We start from the raw sequence: 19,855 nt of genomic DNA, 5'->3' as shown, positions 1-19,855 counted from the left end.
CAGCACAGGCCGCTCAAGGGTTTTTCCCTCCTCCTCCCTTTCCTCTCCCCTCCCCACACCCGCCCTTCAATTTTTCCTTCTTGCTGCAAAACCAAAACACTGCACTCACGAGTTCAGGAGCTGCGGCCAAATGGCAGGAGCCAGCGGCGGAGGGGTTGGGACATAGGAGCTGCCCAGGCCCAAGGAGGCCAGGGGCTGAGGACACCTCCCGCCCACCCAACCCCCACCCCACCCCCCGCAGGGCCCTGCTGGGGACTGCTGAATTCGGCTTAAGTCCTACGGTGCTAAAGTGTCATTGCCTGGGGCTCCAGGGAACAGGAGTTCAAGGTGGCTCCCAGGGAACCGGAGTGTGTCTGCCTCTGCCCCATGGCAGAGCCCGAGGTTGCTACCACGGATGACGGGCGGGAGGCTGAGAGGAGGAGGAGAGAGGCACCATGATTAATCAGGGCTCTATTGCCTGAGCGCATGTTCATTTTATCTTCACAGCAACCCTCGGGGTGGTAGAATTATCTCCTTTTACAGGTGGGGAGATGGAGGTGTAGACAGATAAAGGATTTGGCCCAAGGTCACGCAGCTATTAGCAATGGAGCTGGATGGAATTAAACCAGGCTGGAGCCGCCTTGAGGGTTTTTACCGATGGACCACACATCCTTTCTTCCTGGGCTGCACCCACCCTGCGTGTGCCAGGATCACTGCACCTACATAAAATAAATACAATAAAAACCAAAATGGCTATTGCTGTCCCCTACCCCTCTCCCCTCCCGAGAGCGAACAGATCTGGGTGAAAAGCCATCTGCAACCTCAGCAACAGTGGCGGTGGAGGCAGGGGCGGGAACAGCCTGGCCCAGCCTGAATCCCTGGCCTCTTTACTGGAGGCAGGAAATGAATAAAAGCTAAATGAGTCTGAAAATGCCAGGAGGCAGTGTTTATCCCCTTCTCCCACCCCCTCCCCCTGGCAAGGACCGTGTATAGTTACAGTTTAATCTTGGAAATGCCAGACAGCTGTTCCCCGTTGCTAAGAGACTGGCCCACATTATGCAGATGTCAGGGACCTCAAATGTCTGCCGGAAATTACAGATCATGTTGGAGGAGCAGAGGGGCCTTCTCCCGGCTAGGGAAGCGCAGCAGGAGACACCCCCTCCCCCGGGGTGGGGGTGGTTTGTAGACGGCAGAAATAAGGGGCCCACCCCTTCCCGGGTCTTCCCCTCTGAGGATCTGGATCCTTCACTGTGCCCACTCTGCCACCCTGGCTCCCTCCTTCCTGCATGTCCCACTCCACATCCATCCAGGCCTTCTGCCTTGGACAACTGTACAGATGCCCATCTCTACCCTTCCCCTCCAGCTTTCCTTCTGGAGCATCCTTCTTCCCTCCAGTGTCCTCTGTCTGTCATGCAATCTTCCCTGCCACGGGGATGCAGCTGAGCTGGCTGGGACCGAGCTGGGAGGAGAGACGGGCCCCACCCAAGGAGGAGGGGATCCCAATCCCTGAGCCCCCCTCACCTGGAGCTGATAATGGATGCACATGCGCGCGCTCACGCACCCTCCGTGACATCCTCCCTCACCGCCCCCACGGAAACCTAAGGGAAGGCCATTGCCATGGTAACCACAGGCTACAAGAGCTGCTGCATCCCTGGTCCCTGGGGAAGGGGAGCTGCCATCTGGGCAGAGGGCAGGGGAGGAGGAGGGGAAGCCCTTTTCCAAACCCGCACTGTAACATGGACCCTGACTGAAAGTGACAGAGGAATCTATCAGGGCCCTGGAGTGGGAGGGGGCGGGCACAGCTCTTCACTCAGGCTGGAGAGGGGCTCAGAGAGGCCGCCGGGTGGTGCCAAGGGAGCAATGGCACCCGCAGGGTCTGAGGGATGACTGCCGGGCGTTGTGGAGGGGTGGGAGATGGGATGGGGCCTGGGTGCAGAGTGGGCACTGAGTGCCTCCTGTTCCCCTGAGAGTCCACTGGGTGCCTTGAGGGCAGAAACTTTATCATACTGCCCTTGCATCCAGGTGGTATCTGCTCTCCCTGCTGCCAGCTGAGTGACCTTGGCTTCCTCCAGCCTCATAAAATAAAGCCAGGCATACTTTATGTGTCATGGAAGGTGGCTGTGAAGATAAGAATGGCGCGCGCGTGCGTGCGTGTGTGTGTGTGTGTGTGTGTGTGCCCATAGATCAAAGTGCTTTAGAGAAAGGTTCCTAGAAGCCCCATGAAAGCAGGGCCATATTACCACCCAACCAGCCTTCCCTGGAGATGCTGGTGAGGCTGGTGGGAAGGCGATGCTATTTACACAGCTTTCCTTCCACGTGGCCAGATCTTCCTCCCTGCAAGTGGACACTACCCTCAAAGAGGGCCTCACTGACTTTGTGCCCTGGCTCCTCTCGCCAGCTCCTCCCCTTGCATGTTCCTACAGCAATGGTGATGTCAGGTGGGGAAACAGGAGCAGAGACTTCCAAGACCTGCCCGAACCATCACAGACCATTAGCTCCTCCATGGCCCCTCAGAGCTGCCAACCCTGTACCCGTGTCCTCCAGCCTCAGCCCCTGCCCTGGATTTAAACCCCAGGAGGGCCATGACCTCTGTCTCCACCAGTTAGATGCCCAGGTCCCTCCCCAGTGTGAGCTGGGCAAATAACCAGACCTCCTTAGCTCTCCCTTCCCCTTCTGGAAAATATAATAGTACGGACGTCTTAGGGTTGCTGTGAGGATTGGATGAGATAAAACGTGTAACCTGGGCTTCTCTGGTGGCACAGCTGTTAAGAATCCGCCTGCCAGTGCAGGGGACACAGGTTCGTGCCCTGGTCCGGGAAGATCCCACGTGCCGCGAAGCAGCTAAGCCCGTGCGCCACAACTACTGAGCCTGCGCTCTAGAGCCCATGAGCCTCAACTACTGAGCCTGCGCTCTAGAGCCCGTGAGCCTCAACTACTGACGCCCACAAGTCTAGAGCCCGTGCTCTGCAACAAGAGAAGCCACTGCAATGAGAAGCCCGCGCACCGCAGGGAAGAGTAGCCCCTGCTGGCTGCAACTAGAGGAAGCCCACACGCAGCAACAAAGACCCAACTCAGCCAAAAATAAATAAATAAATAAATAAAATTTTTTAAGTATATAAAAAAACACGTAACCTGCTGAGTTCCGGCTAAGATGGCAGTACATTTCAGTTCCTGTATTAAAGTGGAGCCAGTCACTGGGCACTGCCTCCTAAGAAAGGTGTCAGGTTTCAGCAGTGTGAGAAGAGGGAACTCCTTGGGCTGCATGCACACCTGCTCTCCCCTCAGCACAGCAACTGGTTTCTGCCTCTTTGGAAGGTTCTAGAAGGGTTGTCCAGGACAGTGCACCTGGGAGAACTCTGAGGACAGGCACCAGCCATAAAGACCTGGGAGGTTCTTTGGGACCTCAGAGAAGATGCTGTTCCAGAAAAGGAGTGGATGGTGGAGGATGGTGGGCTGCCGCCCCCCCCACCCCCTTTCTGGCAGCCGTATAAACTGCTGAAACTGCTGAGCCAGGAAGGATTTGGTGCCGAGCAGGAGCCACCGAGACCGAGCATGGCTGGCTCCCAGTTCATTCAGCCACACGTGGCCCTCTGAGGCCTTCACTTGGCAGGAGGGAGGACGGGGCAGCTGCTCAATCTCATCTTTGTTCATCTTTCTCTCTCCCCTCAGCCTCTCCCCATTCTTTCATTTCCTTCCCCCCAGCTTTCTCTCTCCCTCATTCACTTTCTTGCCCTTTCTCTGTTCCCTCCCCCTTTCATCCTTCCCTTGAAGCTGATTTCTTGCTTTCTCATCCTTTCTTCTTCCTCCCAGCTCAGAATCACACTTGGCAGGCAGTCCTCCCTCCCACCTCCCTCCCTCCCCTGTGTCCTTCCCTCCACCCTCTCCTCCAGCAGCTTCTCTTCCCTCCCCCTCTCCATTTCCTCCCTCCTCCTCCTTCCCTCCTGTTTCTCCTTTCTCTCCCCTCTTATCCTCCACCTTCTCTCTCTCTATCTCTTCTTCACTTAAAGGAGACACTCTGAGTCCCCAGACAGACAAAGCCAGGTCAAGGCCATCCATCAAGCCCTGCTCAGCCCTGATCTGGGAGACTGGGGTCCAGAGACCAAGGTCAGAGCTGAGCAGAAAATCAGAGTAGGTTGGAGAGAGTCTGTCTCCGCGTCCAGACAACCCCTAGGGCACCTGAAACCCTCTCCCTACCTGGGGTTCCTATGCCAGGCCACCTGCTTCTTACAAACGCCCCACCTGGCTCCCAGCTGCTCCCTGATGCGTATGCTGCCAGTGGAGCAGGGAATGTCTGAATCCTGACCCTCCCTGGCTCTGCTTACCTCCTTGCTCTCTGCCCTGGTGAGTACAGGTGAGAAGGCAAGAAAGAAATCAGAAGGGATAATAACCTGCTTCGAACTGGAAGGAAATGGCTGGGGGAGGGTTGTTCCATATATGAGGGGCACGTTGTAGTAGGAAAAGCATGAGGCTTTGAAACCAGACAGGCTGAGCTTGAATGTTGACCCTACTTCTTAGTAGCCAATGACCTTGAGCAAGACACTCTCTGCACCTCAGTGTCCACCTCTGTACAATGGGGATAGTAAAAGAGCACCTCCCTTCCAGGGCAGTGGTGAGAACGCAGGGAGAGAACGCAGAGGAAGTGCTTGGCACTCGATGGCTGCTCCTACCTAAGCGCCAGTTTTCTCTCCTTAGAGAAAGAAGGCTCCGTGGAGGAGATGGGTTTGTTCTGGGTGTTGAGGGATGGATAATAATAGTAATCATACTTTTATTTTTGTTGACACCAGGTGCTATGCTAAGCACTTTGAATGCATTGTCTCCTTTAATCCCCAGCGACCTTATGAGGCAGTTCTTTTTTTTTTTAATCTCTGTGGCTGGAAGTTGAGGCTCAGCAAGGCTAGGCAATTTGCCCCAAGTCACACAGCAAGGTGGAGAAGCAAAATTCTTAACTCCTCTGCTATCACTTGGGGTGGGGATGGGGCATAGCAGAGTGACAGCTGGCAAGACCAAGCCAACCTGCAAACCAGGCACGAGCAGGCAACAGGGAGGGCCTAGCTGTGGCTAGGGGGAAATTCTAACTGAGGCCACCGCAAGCCCACTGCTCCCCCTTGGGTCCGAATCTGAGCCTTCCTGTCTCCTGGGTCAGTGCTCAACCAGCGCCACAATTCTTTCTGTTGAACCAGGTGGGGAAGGGAGGGGTGGGGTCCGGGTTCCCATCTCTGGAGCACCACGTCCCGGACACTCCCCCTCCTTCCCACACACACCCCCTGCAATGCTGATAATCCCCGAGGTTCCGTCCCGCCCCTTGTATGGCAAAAATGATCTCTCTTGTGTTTTTGCCACCCTGTGTTGTATAACGGGGATAATCGGCTCCTTCTCTGGGGAATCAGGGCAGGCCCTGTGGGGCTACTGCCTGAGATTACAAACGGGCGTGGGGAAAGAGGGCAGTGGCCGCGGGACCGCGGGCGGCAGGTTATTTATGGGAAAGAGCCGGTGGTGAAACCTTAAAAGAGTTTCTGGTGAGAAGAGGGGAGCCAAGAGGACATCAGCCAAACAGGTGTAGTTGCCCCACCTCGGTACCCAGCCCCCCCCCCCACCCTTCCCCCCGACCCAGCTCAGATTACACCACGCCTGGCTTTCAAATAGAACTCCGCAGTTTCCATGGCAACTCACCCACGTGGTCTCCGCCTTAGAGGCTGAGGGGGGGAGCTGTGAAGGGCAGCTGACAGGAGGCAAGAGACGCTCCTGGAGGGTGAGGGCAGAGTCTCACCCTCCCAGGCCCTTGCCGCCCCTCCGACCTTCACCCTTCCCTCCAGGGACCCTGGCTGAGGCCCCACAAAGACCCCAAGGAGAGAGGAGAGGGAGCTCCAGGACAAAGAGGCGGCAAGATCACTTCCCCCAAATGTGTCCTTGACCTGAGCCTTCCTGTGCCACTGCCATGGGCCCTGGAACAGCATCTCGTCATCGTCTGGCCTCTGTTCTCTTCACGGAGAGGTCAGGGGAGAGCCTGAGTAGGAACGTGCCTTCTGTTGTGTCTCATCATCCCTTCCTGTGAACCGGGGTCAGCATCCTGTTCTGGAGCTGGGGTTTGAATTCTTGCTCTGCTGTTCTGAGCTGTGTGACCTTGGGAGAGGGGCTTGACCTCTCTGAGACTGTGTCCTCTTTACAATGGGGATGGGCACATCCACTTCTCCGTGTTGTCAGAGGGGAGCACATGAGACAACATTTGGGAAAGTACTATGTGAAAAAAGAAACATGTAAAAGAGAGAGCAGCAGAGAAGCTCCAGGTGAAACAGGAGGGCACTCAGAGACCACCCTTTGCCTCTCTCTGTGGCCAGGGGCCCGGCTGTACTACAAAGAACCTGCAGTTCAGAAACCCTTGTATTAAAGCCCTGATTTTTTTTTAAGCCTTCACCTTCCTGTACTGTGTCTTGATTGATCTTCCCAGGACTTGACCCTTTACCAAGAGCATCTCCTTCTGGCCAGAAATCTAGTGTAGAACCAAGTGCCCGGTGAACGTGCCTCGCTGCCCTGCCTCCATCATTCTGATGCTTTGGGCCGGTGAGGCTTTCCCTGGAGAGGACAGCAGCACATCCTTCTCTGGGTGTTTCCGCCCTTTCTCCCCTCCTGTCTTTAGACTAGGAGGCTCCCTTGTGGTCTCTGGCTGGCAGTATCTCTCCAGCCCTGCTTGTGGGGACTCATCGGGGCTTGGTCCCCTGAGAGACAGCCAAAACCCTGGGAAGCCGAGCTTGGCAGGGAATGCCAAGGACAGGGAGAGGAAGAAAGAGGCCAAAATGCCTGCCACACTCCCTACCCCAGCAAAAGGGGCTTGAACTTGGCCATTTGTGTCTCTCTTCCCCCCAGTCTCCAGGCACTGGCTCAAGAGGAACCCCACAGGGTTCAGCCACCCGCTGGAAACAGCATGCCCCTTCCCTTCTCCCAAGAGGCCCTGGGTTTCCCTGAGCTGCTTCCTCGTGCCCTGGGACCCTGAGTGGGCTGCCTGCCTCCCTGCCTGGGCCTCTCTGCCTCATCCATCAAGTGGGGGGTGATCTCCAAGGGCCCCCTTGGCTCTAAAACACTGACTCGGCAACTCTCTGCAGCTGGCAGAAGCGCCTGGCCTGCAGCCTCCCTCCTTTCCTTTGTCACCTCATTCGGCAGTGCCCCCAAATCCTGGAGAGGGTGGCTTTCATTGTTTTTTCTTTATTTTTATCAAAGGGTATTTTTTGTCAAAAATTGTGTCTCCCCTGAGACAACGCAGCCTCTGAGCAGGCTCCCCTTGTTTCCATGGTGACAGCAGCTGGCTCACATGTGTGGTTGCTGTAGAAACAAGGCTGGTGGTTCTCCTCCCCTCCTCCCCTCCCGTCTCACTTTCCCTGCCTTCCTCGTCACCTTCTTCACATCACAAATATTAACAAGAGAAAATTGAAAACTTCACACTACCTGGGAGGCAAGAAAGAGCAATGGAAGTTCCCCACCCCTGCCCGGCACCTTGGGAGCCAACTGGGTCCTGGCTGCTGGCTGGGCCATCGCCATGACTGGGCCCACGGGGCGCATCTGCAGGGGCCCTTCCTTCCCCACGCTGCGATGTAGCTGTTCTGATCCCCAACGGCGTGGGGTACAAGCAGCCTTGAGCGCTCTAGACAAGGAGCCAGGCGAATCCTGCCTCGGACGGGGTAGGGGCCTGCATTCTCCCCGCCCAGGACAGAACCTACCCCAGACATGTGTCCGGCACCTCACATTACATACAAAGCCTCTTCCTGCCACAGAGTAGATGTGTGAAAGAAAAGGAAGGCTTCTGGGGAGGAAATCAATGGCAGTAGAGATGCAGGCAGAGGAGAGAGGAAGCATACGGGAGAGTTCTGTCTTGCTCGTCAGTAGATGTTATATAGGTTATGTGTAATTTTTCCCACTGACATGTAAGCTCTTAAAGAGTGGGAGCCCTACCTGACTTGTCGCTGATGAATCCTTAGTGTCTGGGGGGAGAGAGAAAAAAATAATATACACCAAAATGTTCATAGTGACTTTTCTAGGTGGTGATCTTATTATAGCCTTTTTGCTTCTTTTCTTCAGCCAACGTGTATTAAATGTATAAAAAGAATAAACAACAGGTTTATTTGTTTGATCTTGGAGAAAAAAGGGAAGGGAACTTGAAAGAGGCCCGAGACTGGCCCAAGTCGGAGGCTCTTCTCCCTAAAGGCTGGAGCAGGTGGTGGCATGACTACCTGACCCGGCCTCTCGTGTCACGTGCTGGGGCCAAGAGAGGTGAGGTTATGCTCCACTGTGGCCTAAAAGAGGCGCCAGGGATCTTAAGTTAGAGCAGGAGAGGAAGGCTGTCAGCCCAGGGAAGGGCAGGCGGGGTGAGACTCTGGCATCTGCGTGTATCGAGATGACGGCAGTGGGGCTGTGAGGCCCAGGACACAGTAGCAGCCCAGGCAGGCCTCACCCCGCTGTATGTACTTCAGCCCAAGGTGGGCGCTGGCACCCCCTCCCCATGCCCCCGTCCCCGCCCTGTCTCTCAGGCCTCAGGCAGGGAATTTGGCTCCACTGTGCTAGAGCATGTGTGAAAGCTGCCTGCAGGCTGACAGTGCCAAAGGGGCAAGTTCCAGATCTCCGTCTCCATCTCCTGAGAGGCAGGGCGGGGAAGGCCTTCTCAAGGTCAAAGAAAGTGTCACGCAGATTCTTGTCCTCAGCCACGGGCACCCGTCTCTGTCTCCTTCCCCTCACCTGCAGTCAACACACTGGGAGCGGACCCAGGCGCACCTCGGAAATCCGAGCACCCTGGGGGGCGGGCGGTGGGGGGATGTAGGGGCCTGAGAGATCATGCGAATGTTCTCACCGTCCCCCCATTCGATGGACAGACAGACGACAGGGGAGGCGAGGGCTGGCCTTGGCTCACCCCTGTCAGCTAATCCTGCCAGGCTTAAAGGCAGAGAGAGGGACAGGAGGAGAACAAAGAGGAGAGGCTGAGGAGGGAGGGAAAGCAGGAGAAAAAGGAGACCCGCTCTCCCTGCCACCCAGCCAGCCACGGGGGAGAGAGCCTTGCCTTGCTCCGCTGTGCTCCTCAGTGAGGCCACCAAGAACAGACTGGGAGGCGCTGAAGGTCAGGGATGGGGGGGAGCACGAAATGCGGAGGGTCAGGATTTTTTGTGATGGGGGGTTGCATTCAGTGCTTGGTAATTTAAAAAGCTGAAAAGTCAGGTTTGTACTTTTTAGGTCACAAAACCTTCATAGCAAGAAAACCACCATATCACAAGGCTCTGATTTGCCTGGTACTACCCAGTCTGAGCCAAGGCCCTGAAGCAATGCTGTCTTTCTGCTGTCTCCTCACCAAAGCCAAGTAAAAGTGCCTCTAGGGTACCGTCCAGCTTCCCTTCTCTCTGGTGCGGGAGGACCAAGGGTCAGAAGGCCTGGCAGTGAGTCGTGTCCACTCTAAAGTCTCAGAGAAATTGCCTCTGCAACACCCCGGATGAGAGCTTCCTCCACCCTCTGCTTGAATGCCTCCTGTGACGGGGATCTCATCTTCTTACAGATACGTCCTCTCCCTTTCAGTTTTCTCTCGCTAATATTTATGCTACCCTTTTCATTTAAAAAGAAAAAAAAAAAAAGCTGTGCTTTCTATTCCGTTATCTTTACAGAGAAGATCAATGACAAATAGCATCTGGGTCTATCTGTCATCCATGAAGGCTAAACTGGCCCTCACCCCAAGCAGGTTTTCCTGATTCTAGCCAAACTTTTAAAACTCCCTACTTTCCCTTCACCCCACCCTCTGAAACACTGTTTTGCCCTGGGCCCTTTCTGCAAGCCTGAGCCCCATGCGGGGGGCAGCAGGCTGGGTTCTATTCTTGCCATCTCAGACGCTCCTTTATTCTTGCCTTTGGTTCTGCGTCCTTCCTCCAGCTTTGAATGTGTCCTTCTCCAGCCTGAGCTCATCTGCCAGCTCTGTGACGATGCACTTCATCTCTTAGGCTCCTCCCCTTCTCCTTCTCATCAGGACCTTTCATGGTTACACAGTCAGAATTTTGTTTCCAAGGGCCTCCCAGACTAGCCCAACATTCTTCTTTTAAGGCTCACCTAGAGGATCATGCCTGTCTTTTCCTTCTGTGTTTGGAATGTTACCTGACCAAGTTAGGTATGCTAGTGTCCTCCTCTCAGTTTCTTTGAAGTGGGAGAGTGTACTCGTTTCCTAAGGCTGCAGTAACAAATTACCAGACTGGGTGCCTTACAACAACAGACATTTATTCTCTCACAGTTTGGGGGCTAGAAGTCTGACATCAAGGTGCCAGCAGGGCCGTGCTCCCTCTGAAGGCTCTAGGGGAGGATCCTTCCTTGCCTCTTCCAGCTTCTGATGTTTGCCAGCAATCCCTGGCGTTCCTTGGCTTGTAGGCTGATTACTCCGATTGCTGCATCCATCATCACATAGCTTTCCCTGTAGGTCTCTCTGTGCCTGTGTCCATATTTCCTTCTTCTTATAAGGATACTAGTCTTTGGACTTAGGGTCCACACTGCTACTCCCGTATGGCCTGATCTTAGCTTGATTATACCTGCAAAGACCCTATTTCTAAATAAGGTCACATTTGCAGGCTCCTGGTACATGTGACTCTTGGGCGGGGGACACTGTTTGACCCAGTGGGCGCCCTCACCCTCATCTTTCACGTCTCTCTCTCCCCTACGCCCACCACCCTCAGAAGCTTTCCAGTCAGCCCGGCTCTTCCTCCTTCACATCCTGCCAGTCTGCCCCATTTCACCATCCTGACAGACGGGCCCTTTCCATTCAGCGCCGACTCCGGGGCCAGTCTGAGTCCTGGCTTCCCTGTTTCGATGTGGAAACTTGAGAATGTTACTTCACCCCTCTGGGCCCCACTTGCCTGGCCTGCAAAGTGGGGATAATAGAACCTGCTTTATAGGATTGTTGCGGTGATCAAGTGAATTCCTCTTTGCAAAGAGAAGAGCGATGCCTGGCACGGACAAAGCCGCAGAAGTGTGAGGTACCATTTCAGGCCTTCGTCATTTCAAGCATAGATCACTGCGGCAGCTCCCGAGCCAACTGCTTTCCAGCTCCAGTCTGTCCTCGAAACACAAATCTTACCATGTCACTCCATGTCATCTAAATGTGTTCCCCTGCCTTCAAGTCAGGTCCAAAAATTTGCAGCGGAGAACATAGGACCTTTGGCAAGGTGGCTCTGACCTACTTGTGCCCCCCCATCTCATCTCTTGCAGTCCTGTGCGTGTACACACGTGTACACACACACACACACAAACACACAAAGCCACACTGTGACGTAAACGTAGCTCTTGGGAAGCCCCAGGCTCTTTTCCTGCCTCTCGGCCTTTGTACTGCGGCTCCTCTCCCCAGACATCTGCTCCTTCTCCCTCGAGATAGATTAAGCTGGGTCCACCGTCTCCAGGACACTGACCCCCGCCCCCAGAGCCTTCCAGCCTGCGTCTGGGCTCTGTCATCTGGGACCCTGCCCTGTGTCTGCCCCTCACAGCTGTGAGCTGCTCCAGGACCAGGACTGTGTCCTTTCTCTGCATCTTTGGAACATTCCCTGGGACACAGCAGGTGTGGACGTGAACGAAGCACACGTAAGGAAACAATACCTTATCGTCCAGACCCTGCAGGACTCCTTTGATCTGCCCTCCTCGGGTTCTCACATTTGACCTGACACCCACCGGTCTTCACCAGGTCCCTGGGACCCTCTGTCTCCTGCCCGCCCCCGAGCTTCCTCCTCTCCAACTTCCTGCTGTTCTGCGGCCTTTCCTGGCATTCTGGGCCTTGCCAAACAGCCTGCTAGAGACTCCACCCCTCCAGTTTCAGCTGAACTCTGTTCCTTTCTGCCCTCACTTGGGCCACTCATGGGTTATCTGTCCTTCCCTCCAGGCTGCTGTTTGCCCCTGTAATCGGACTGTTTGCATGCACGTGCTGTCTGGGGACTCGTTCGTGGGAAAGCCTTTCCTAGCGCAGTTGTGCGGGGTCGGGTGCCAGCAGGAGAAGGCCCAGGAGCCCCTGGTTGGGGGAGGGAGGTGCTGGGAGGCAACAAAGATCGTAAACACTCACCCCCGGTTGGGGGGGGGGAAGGGCTCCCACTCAATACCCACCACCCCAGGGCACCTGGGCCCCCCGGGGCGCCTTGCTGGCAGAGGAGGAGGAGGTGGTGGAGGAGGAAGCCTTTCTCCTGGGGTGTTGCCCATGGGAAAGAGCCTCATGGGGCTGCTCCGGGGCCCGACTGCAGGCAGAGGGGAGAAAGGCCTCGGGGTGCGCTGGGCTGCGGAGGAGCAAAGGTCCCCTTCTGGAAGGGAGGCTGCTCTGGGTGACAGAATTGCCCCTAGCCCCAGGCCCCAGTCAGAAGGGCTTTAACAGAGCCTCGCCCGACCCCTTTCTTCCTGTGGGTGGGGGGCACGCAGGAGCAGGGCTGCCTGCGTGCAGTCAGCTGGCCCATCGCAGCAGCAAGGCCCGACCGGGTTTTCAGCTGCCAGCTGGTGGTCTCACAGGGATCTTAAACTCGCCATCTTCCCCCTACCTCCCAGCCCCAGAGCCTCAGGGCTTCTCTTCTGGATACAAGGCAGTCCCATGGCCCCAGCACCTAACTGCCCGAGCCAGAAACCAGGAGTTTCTTTTGAGGGCTCTCTCCCCACCACGCACATTGAGCCAGTCACCAAGAATTGTCATTTGTACCCCCGAACCGTGCCCCGCAGCTGCCGTCCAGGCCCTCGACCACACCAGACTGTGACACTGGACGGCTCTGATGGTCCCTTCACTCGCCCCTGCGTTCCCTCTCTCCCAAATCACAGCGCAACCACCCAGGCTGGAGGCAAAGGTGAATATACAATAAATGGCTTGTTGATCTTGAAGGACAACATAGGACACAATCATATGATCCATGTCTCCAGGTTTCCTGACCACCCTACCGTCTCCACTAGCAGCCCGAGTGGATTTGCTTATTCACATCTGATCTTGTCTCTGTTCTGTTCAAATCTTCCATAGATTTCCTCTGATCTCAGAAAAAAAAAAGTCCAGACGTGTAACTTCAAGGTCTCCTGGGGCAAGATGGTGCTGCACGGGAGGAGAGCTGGGGGCCTTTTCCACCCAGACCTACTCCAGACCCTTCCTGATGGGATTCACTTTCTTCTCTTGACTCTTAAGCAACACCCCTCCCTTAGAATTTCCCCAATTCCCAAGCTGCTGGAAGTGAGCCCCCATCTCTGGAAGTTTCCCTGAGTAAGTTTATCTCTAAGCCTTCCTTCTACCCTGCTTGGGAAGGTATTGACAGGTGGGCACTGCCTCCTTCTGCCTTAACCAGCTGGAAGGCCGACCGTGCAAAACACCTGGGCCCAACCGAGGGACCGCAAGTCTCTCAGCCCAGAGCCCCAAGGGCAGCACCGAGCTCTCCCTTCTCGCTCCAGCCCCCAGTCTCCCCTCCATATTGTATTCGAGGCCCATTCCCTGCTTTGATGTACTGGTAACTGTTTGCTGGCTGCCCCAAGCTCTTCTCTGCATTATTGATGTGCTCCACTCCCTTTACTACTGACACAGGCTGATCTCCTGCTCCATTCAGAGAGTGAGAAAGTCAAGGCCCTGGTGAAATAGTGCCCCTTCTTTGCCCCTCCCACCATCCCTTTTCTTCTCTGCCCTTTTCTTAAGTCAAGAGGGTCAAGAAGAGGGTCTGTGATGGCCACACACGCCTCCGGGGTCACTGGGGCCCTTTAGCCATTTGCTGCTTCGCATCCAGACCTGCTGCCCGCTCTGTGGGCCTGGCTCTGTGGAAGGTTTTGGGAGAGCTGAGGGGTGAGCTAGAAAAATCCTTCCTGCAGAGCGGATTTGGGTTTCTCCCATGCTGCTCACAGCCCTGGGCTCTGCCTTTCAAGTGAAGCAGGTCCCTTGGGGACCGCTGGACCTAAGGAGACAGGAGAACAGGTCTTCTTGGTCATGTTCCTGCCCCCATGGCTTTGCTCTCCTCGGCCCTCACCCCCGGGGCTGGTGACAGGCCACCTTGGGCTGCTCCCACCACTGGGCTGTGTTCACCCCACTCCCAGTAGCTGTTCTCTTGTCCAGTCTTCCCTATTCCATCCCCAGGCCCGCCTCCCCAGCCCCAGCTGCACACTGGGGGCACCGGGCAGGTGTGGCACGCCCTCCCCCTGAAGCAAGGAGGCAGGAGCTGGGCCACCTCCTCCAAAGCTCCACAGCTGCCTGCCCTGGTAACCCCACATGGCTTCCCTGGGGGACGCAGACAGACGACAGGGTCCAGAGGGGCCCTACCGTGGCAGGTGGGTTAAAATCACCGGGTCACCGTGCTCTGAGCACTCAGCTAGTCATCATATTTACTCTTTAAACAACTCTTTGAAGCAGGGAAACAAGCTCAGAGATGTTAATGTGACCAAAGTCACACAGCCAGCAAGGCCCAGATTCTCTGACTCTAAAGCACCGCTTTGAGCCAACTCCTGGCAAAGGGGGTCTTTTTCTAAGCATTCCCCATGTCCGCCCAAATCCTCCCTTGCCACCTTTCCAAGGGCCGGTTCAGCAGAGCCTGGGGATGCCACGCCCAGCTGGCTGGAGATGCGGCAGTTCCGCCTGCCCCAGAAGGACCCAACTGCTAATCAGAAGCACTGGTATCCAGGCAACCAACCTCCCTGGCTTCAGATAAGCAGAAACAGCTGGGAGCTGCCCAGGCTGGGAAGCTGTCAGTGGGGAGGGAGATGGGGGAGCCAGCCAGCCAGGCGGCCTTATTTTGAGCCTGCTATTCTCACCTTCCCTCCCAGGCCACGGTTTGAGAGAGGGCCTTTCCCCCAAGCTTGTCCTTGCCACTGCTGCAGGGGAGGGGTCTCCTGGGGCTCTGCCCAGCCCTGAGCCCAGCACAATTTGGGGGAAGGGGGTGGGGGGTGGGGGGCACTGCTGACCCTCCCTCTTTCTGTGAGGAAGGGAGGGAAGAAAAGTTGGTCACAGGTGGCCAAAGTACAGGGGCTCTGGGGTCACCTAATACACAGCACTAGTTGAGGTTCACTTTTCAGGGCCTCTAGGCCTCATTGAGAGGATTTCCTCTTCCCCCACATCAGGCCAGCAGCAAGCATCAGTTCAGCTGTATCCTCACCCTACCTGTGATGGCAGCAGTGATTGGCAGTGGGAGGCGGGCCTACAGGCAATGTGGACTACCAGACCAGCTGGGCTTGGCTCAGTCTCAACTCTGCTGGTTACCAGCCTGGCCACACCCCTCTGAGCCTCAGTTTTCTCATCTGTGAAATGGGGATGATAATACACACACCCCCCCCACAGGCTGGAGGTGGGAAATAAGTGAAAGTACATGAAATGCCCAGCACAGTGTATGGCGCTGTCGGTACCAGTAGGGCTTTCTTCCCATCCTCATGTTTGGGCCTGCCCCTGCCCAGCCTGGGACATCTCTCCCACACAGGTTCTGTCCTCTCCCCAGCTATTTCTGTCTCCTGTTCTAAAGGTCAGTGCCTTTCCCGGGATTTGGCAGCTGCTGCCTCTTCTCTTCCTCTAAGTGGTGTCAGTCCCATGCTCCAGGGACAGTGGCCGCCCCAGGTGGTTCCCCCTCCCTCTCCTTTACCCAGGACTGGCCTGGGCATGCCTAACCCACTTTACACACAGTTTTCCAAGGCTGCCGCTCGGCCTGGAGCGTAGCCATTTTTGACTGACTCACTGACCGCAACCAGTGGCCAGAATGCTCTTGTCGATCCTTCAGCCCCGGGACTACCAGGGCTCCCTGCTGACCACAGGGCCTCTTCCCCCAAGTTCCGCCTCCAGGTGATGCCAGGCCCTCCCCAAGGGCTCATGGGCTTTCCCTATAAGGCGGCTTGAAGGAAAGGACAGGAAGAGACGGCACGCCCACCCCAGTCAGGAAATCATCACGGTAAACTGCAGGATTACACTCCCCTCCCCTTCCCACGCTGCCCACTCTCCTCTGCTGGCGGGAGGCGTGTCATCTGGAAGCCCCCCTCCACCCCGCCCCCGCCTCAGGCAGCCAACAGGTGCTCCTCATCCCCAGCATCTTGCAGACCAGCACCCCTGCGCTGGGGGAGGCGGGAGAGGAGCCGGTGGTTGAGTGATCCGCCCTTGTAACCAGAGCTTCAGCAGCCAGGCGGTGACTAAGGAAGGCGGCGGGGAGGGACGTGGCTTCCTGCCAAGTGCTGCTAAAAAGCCTCCAGGAGACTCACGCTCGCCAGTCCCCGCAAGCACCCCATGGGATGTGACCGACCCCCCAACCGCAGGCTCGCAGCTTCCCCGTGTCAGTAGGGCTTCACATCCGCCATTTCATGCAGCCCTGACGACAGGCCCCTCAGAGAGAGGACCGGTTGTCATTCCCATTTTACAGAGAATGCGACTGAGGTCCGGGTTCACCCAGTCGCCAGTCCCACTGCGCCTGTTCTTCATTTTCACAGAGGAGGTCCTTCAAGGGGTCACAGTGCGTCCTGACCGAGAGGCAGGGGTCAGGGGCTGACCCCCCCCCCCACACCCTAGGTATGACGTCACCCGAGGGCCCAGGAGGAAAGGTGAGAGGATGGGGCTGCCCGAGGCCTGGACCCGGACGGGGATGCTGACAAGCACACAGGGGAGCTTAGCAGGGGTGGAGGAGGAGGAGGAGGGGTTGCCCAGTGGCCCAAACCCAAGAGACGCAGGAAAGAGAAAGAGGCAGCCTCTGGACCTGGGGGAGGGGCGGGGGCGGAGCAGCGGCCACCTCTTCCTCCAGCCTGGCCCCAGCCAATTTCTCCTATTCTTTCTGGCCCCCCGAATCTCCTCCCCCTCCCCTCCATTTATCCCACTCCTGCTGCAGAGTTTCCTGGAGAGGAACAGAGAGAGACACAAAATCAAGATAAACAGAACTGAAGGGGGCTCGAGAGGAGCATTCCAGAGCTAAAAATAACAGGGTCAGCTGGCTAGAAGTGCTAGGAGGCCTCCGGGCCCGCCCCACCCCTGCAGGGCGGCCCCAGCCAGCCCCCCACCCATCCCGCAGCTCTCAACTGGGTCTCCAAATCTGAGAAGTCAGGAATGCCAATCTGCTGTCTCCACACTGGCCCCCAGGTGTAGGGCCACAGCCAAGGCAGGCGGGGAGCTCATGCCAGCTAGGCCCTCCCCCTCCATGGTGGCCACTGGAAAGTCTGGGCAGCTCCAGTGGGGCCACAGCTCAGCAGCTGACCCTCCCTCCTGCCTTTTCTATTGTCGTCATCATCATCATCATCATTTTGATAACAGAGGAGTTTGCAGCCCTATCAGCAAAGGACAGCTCCTTCAGACCAGGACGGACCTTGTTCCTCCTACAAGCACAACACCCCGGCCCCCTAGAGTGGCACTAGATGCCAACTCTCTCCCCTCCAGCAGCTCAGAGGGATCCACTGCAGCAGCTGAGACCAGTCCTGGAACAAAGCAATCACATCTGCCAGAGTTCAGAGCCTCTGGAAGTGTTAGCCCACTCTCCGCCGCAGCTGGGACCAGGCAGCCTGTGTCTTGGCCTGTGTGGGTCCGGGTCCCTGAGGACTCCCCGGGTACAGTTCTGTCCATCTAGGGGCAGCTGCGTCTCTGCTGGGAAGAGGTCGGGGAGCTGGGGTTGGCCTGATAGCTTAGGCAGGAGAGCCCTTTCCTCATATCCATGATGCCCCTGGAGTGTCCCTGCAGGAGTCTGGACTGTGCGTGGACGAGTTTCAGGCAACCATGCCTGGCTGCAGTAGCCCCACAGACGTGAGGATGCCCTTTCCTGAAAAGCGGGGAGGGCTTGGACCGGCCTGCACAGCATCAGCCCAGCCCACTGCTCCACCCACGCTGGGGTTTGCTCTTCTCCTGGCCACGGGCAGAGAGGAAACAGAGACTCTTAAATCCAGAGCAAGCAGGGCCAGCTTAGCTGTGACTTAGCCACATAGTCTTTAGCCAGCCGGCAGAGGGGTTTTTGAGCGGCTGTGGGAGGCGGCTGCTGTCCTCCTGAGATGCAGGGAGGCTACAGAAAAGGAGTGTTCACAATCGCAGGAACCCAGTCTCCTTTCTGACTGGCTCCTGGGTTGGGGATACCCCAGCATCCTGTCAGCCTCCGCTTGAATACATCCAGTGATGGGAGGCTCATCCCTGTGAAAAAGCTCCGGTTATTAGCAATCTCTTCCTTGCTGTGTTGAGCTAGACTCTCCATCCCTGTGCCTCTCACCATCTGGTTCTGCCCTCTGGAGCCACAAAGCTGCTCCCCTTAAGCAGGAAGGCCTTTCAGAGGTAGAGCACTGTCTCTCCAACGATTGGGTCCAGGCGTGCTTTCAAATGCAAGAATTGGGGAAAGAATTAGATGATTCAAAATCATGCTGCAGTGTTGATAATAACACTTCCCAACTCTGCTCGTGACCCCGTGTCTCACGCCATGCACACGGGGGCTCTTTAGGTAGCGGGGTGGAATCATTTACTGCCCAGCCTGGATAGACTCTGGAGGAAAGATTCTCACATGTCCAATAAATATTGGGTCTTTCTCTGACAGCAGCTGGACACTGCATTGTTTACCAGACTGATTGGATTCCTCAGGCCAGAGACCTGGGTGTCCTGGAGACTCACCTCATTCCCTCACCACCCCCACCCTGAACAGGTCCTCTCAGTTCCCCACCCCACCCCGTACCCCCTCCCCCCGCAGGTCTCATTTCTACCCACTTTTCTCCATCCTTATGGCCAGCACCCTAACCTAAGTTGCCTTTACCTCTCACCTCCTCACTCTCCACTTCCAGATCCACCCCCACCCCCCCAGTTCATTCTCTACCTAGAAGCCAAAGCATGGGTCAGATCTGGCCCATCATTCACCTGGGTAAACCTAACAGTGGTTGTCAGTGTGCCTCGATTAAAAACCGAACTCCTCACCATGGGCTATAAGGCCTTCAACACCAGGTTCTGCCCCACCTCCTTGACCAGTGGCCTTCTGGAGCATGCCAAGTCTTTTCCTGCCGCAGGGCCTTTGCACTCGCGAGTCCCTCTCCTTGGAACATCATTCCATTAGGTCTTCACAGGCCTGGCTCCTTTTAACCTTCAGGACTCAGCTCGACTGTTACCTTCTCAGAAAGACCTCCTGTGACTACCCTACTTTAATTAGAGCCTCTGTTATAGGGCTTTTTTCATTTCATCTCTGTCACTTACAATGTATTTATTCATGTACTCATTCTTTATATTATTGTTTGTCTACCACACAAGCATATAAGCTCCGTGAGAACAGGAGCCCTGTTTGTCTTGCCCCCTGCTGGACCTGCTGCTTCCCACATTGGGCCTGGCACGCATGGGCACAGAGGGAATATGTGTTGGATGATAAATAACACCCTTGCCCTTGCCCAGTCTACAGGGATATTTGGAATCCAGCCCTCCTTGGAAACAGAGAGATGGACATGGAAACCACCCAAGGGCCTCCTGAACTCCATCAGAGGAGGACTGCATTGAAGAAAAACTGGCCAGTTCTCTTGGGTGTATCTGTTCACTCATTCACTTAGTAATTCCTTCAGCAAAAACTGAGCGTTCCTCGTAGCCAGAAACCATTCTAGGGACTGAAACTTTAGTGGTGAACCATACTGACAAAGTCCCCGCTTCAAGGACCGTACACTCGCACAATAAACCTTGGGTAATAACCAAGTAAACAACAGAACAATTACAGATGGTGGTAAGGGTACAGCAAAAACGGAAACTAGGTCTTGGGAGTAGAGTTTGAGGAAGGTAGTGTGTTAGAGAAGGTGGTCAGGGGAGGTCTGAGGGCTGTGAACACAGGGCAGGTCTGTTATGCACGAACTCCCCCTCACCCACCCCCATTTTCTCACCAAATATCAAGATGCTACGGGTAGAAAGACAAGACTAGGCGGGAGGGAGCCAATGAAGTGTACCCTTGGCTGGCTGGGTCCCCATAAAAATGACACAGGTAGGTAGCTGTGT

General features: G+C 56.0%; 2 long non-coding RNA genes across 2 annotated transcripts in view; one reads left to right on the top strand and one right to left on the bottom strand.

Moving 5' to 3' along the window:
* LOC309626629 overlaps positions 1-19,855 on the bottom strand; it is a 47,613-nt gene that overhangs the window by 25,040 nt on the left and 2,718 nt on the right. The window lies entirely within an intron of this gene.
* Positions 248-19,855, top strand: part of LOC309626631 — a 35,502-nt gene continuing 15,894 nt past the window's right edge. The window contains exons 1-3 of the long non-coding RNA XR_014243329.1: positions 248-5,533; positions 5,793-16,479; positions 19,271-19,396. This is a non-coding gene — a long non-coding RNA (uncharacterized lncRNA). The remainder of the gene's footprint in view (positions 5,534-5,792; positions 16,480-19,270; positions 19,397-19,855) is intronic.

Source organism: Balaenoptera borealis (assembly GCF_965194805.1).
Source record: "Balaenoptera borealis genome assembly, chromosome: 3".
In the NCBI taxonomy this organism is placed as follows: Eukaryota; Metazoa; Chordata; class Mammalia; order Artiodactyla; family Balaenopteridae; genus Balaenoptera; species Balaenoptera borealis.
The sequence above is the reverse complement of the archived record's forward strand: the minus strand, read 5'-3'. Positions and strand labels throughout refer to the sequence as shown.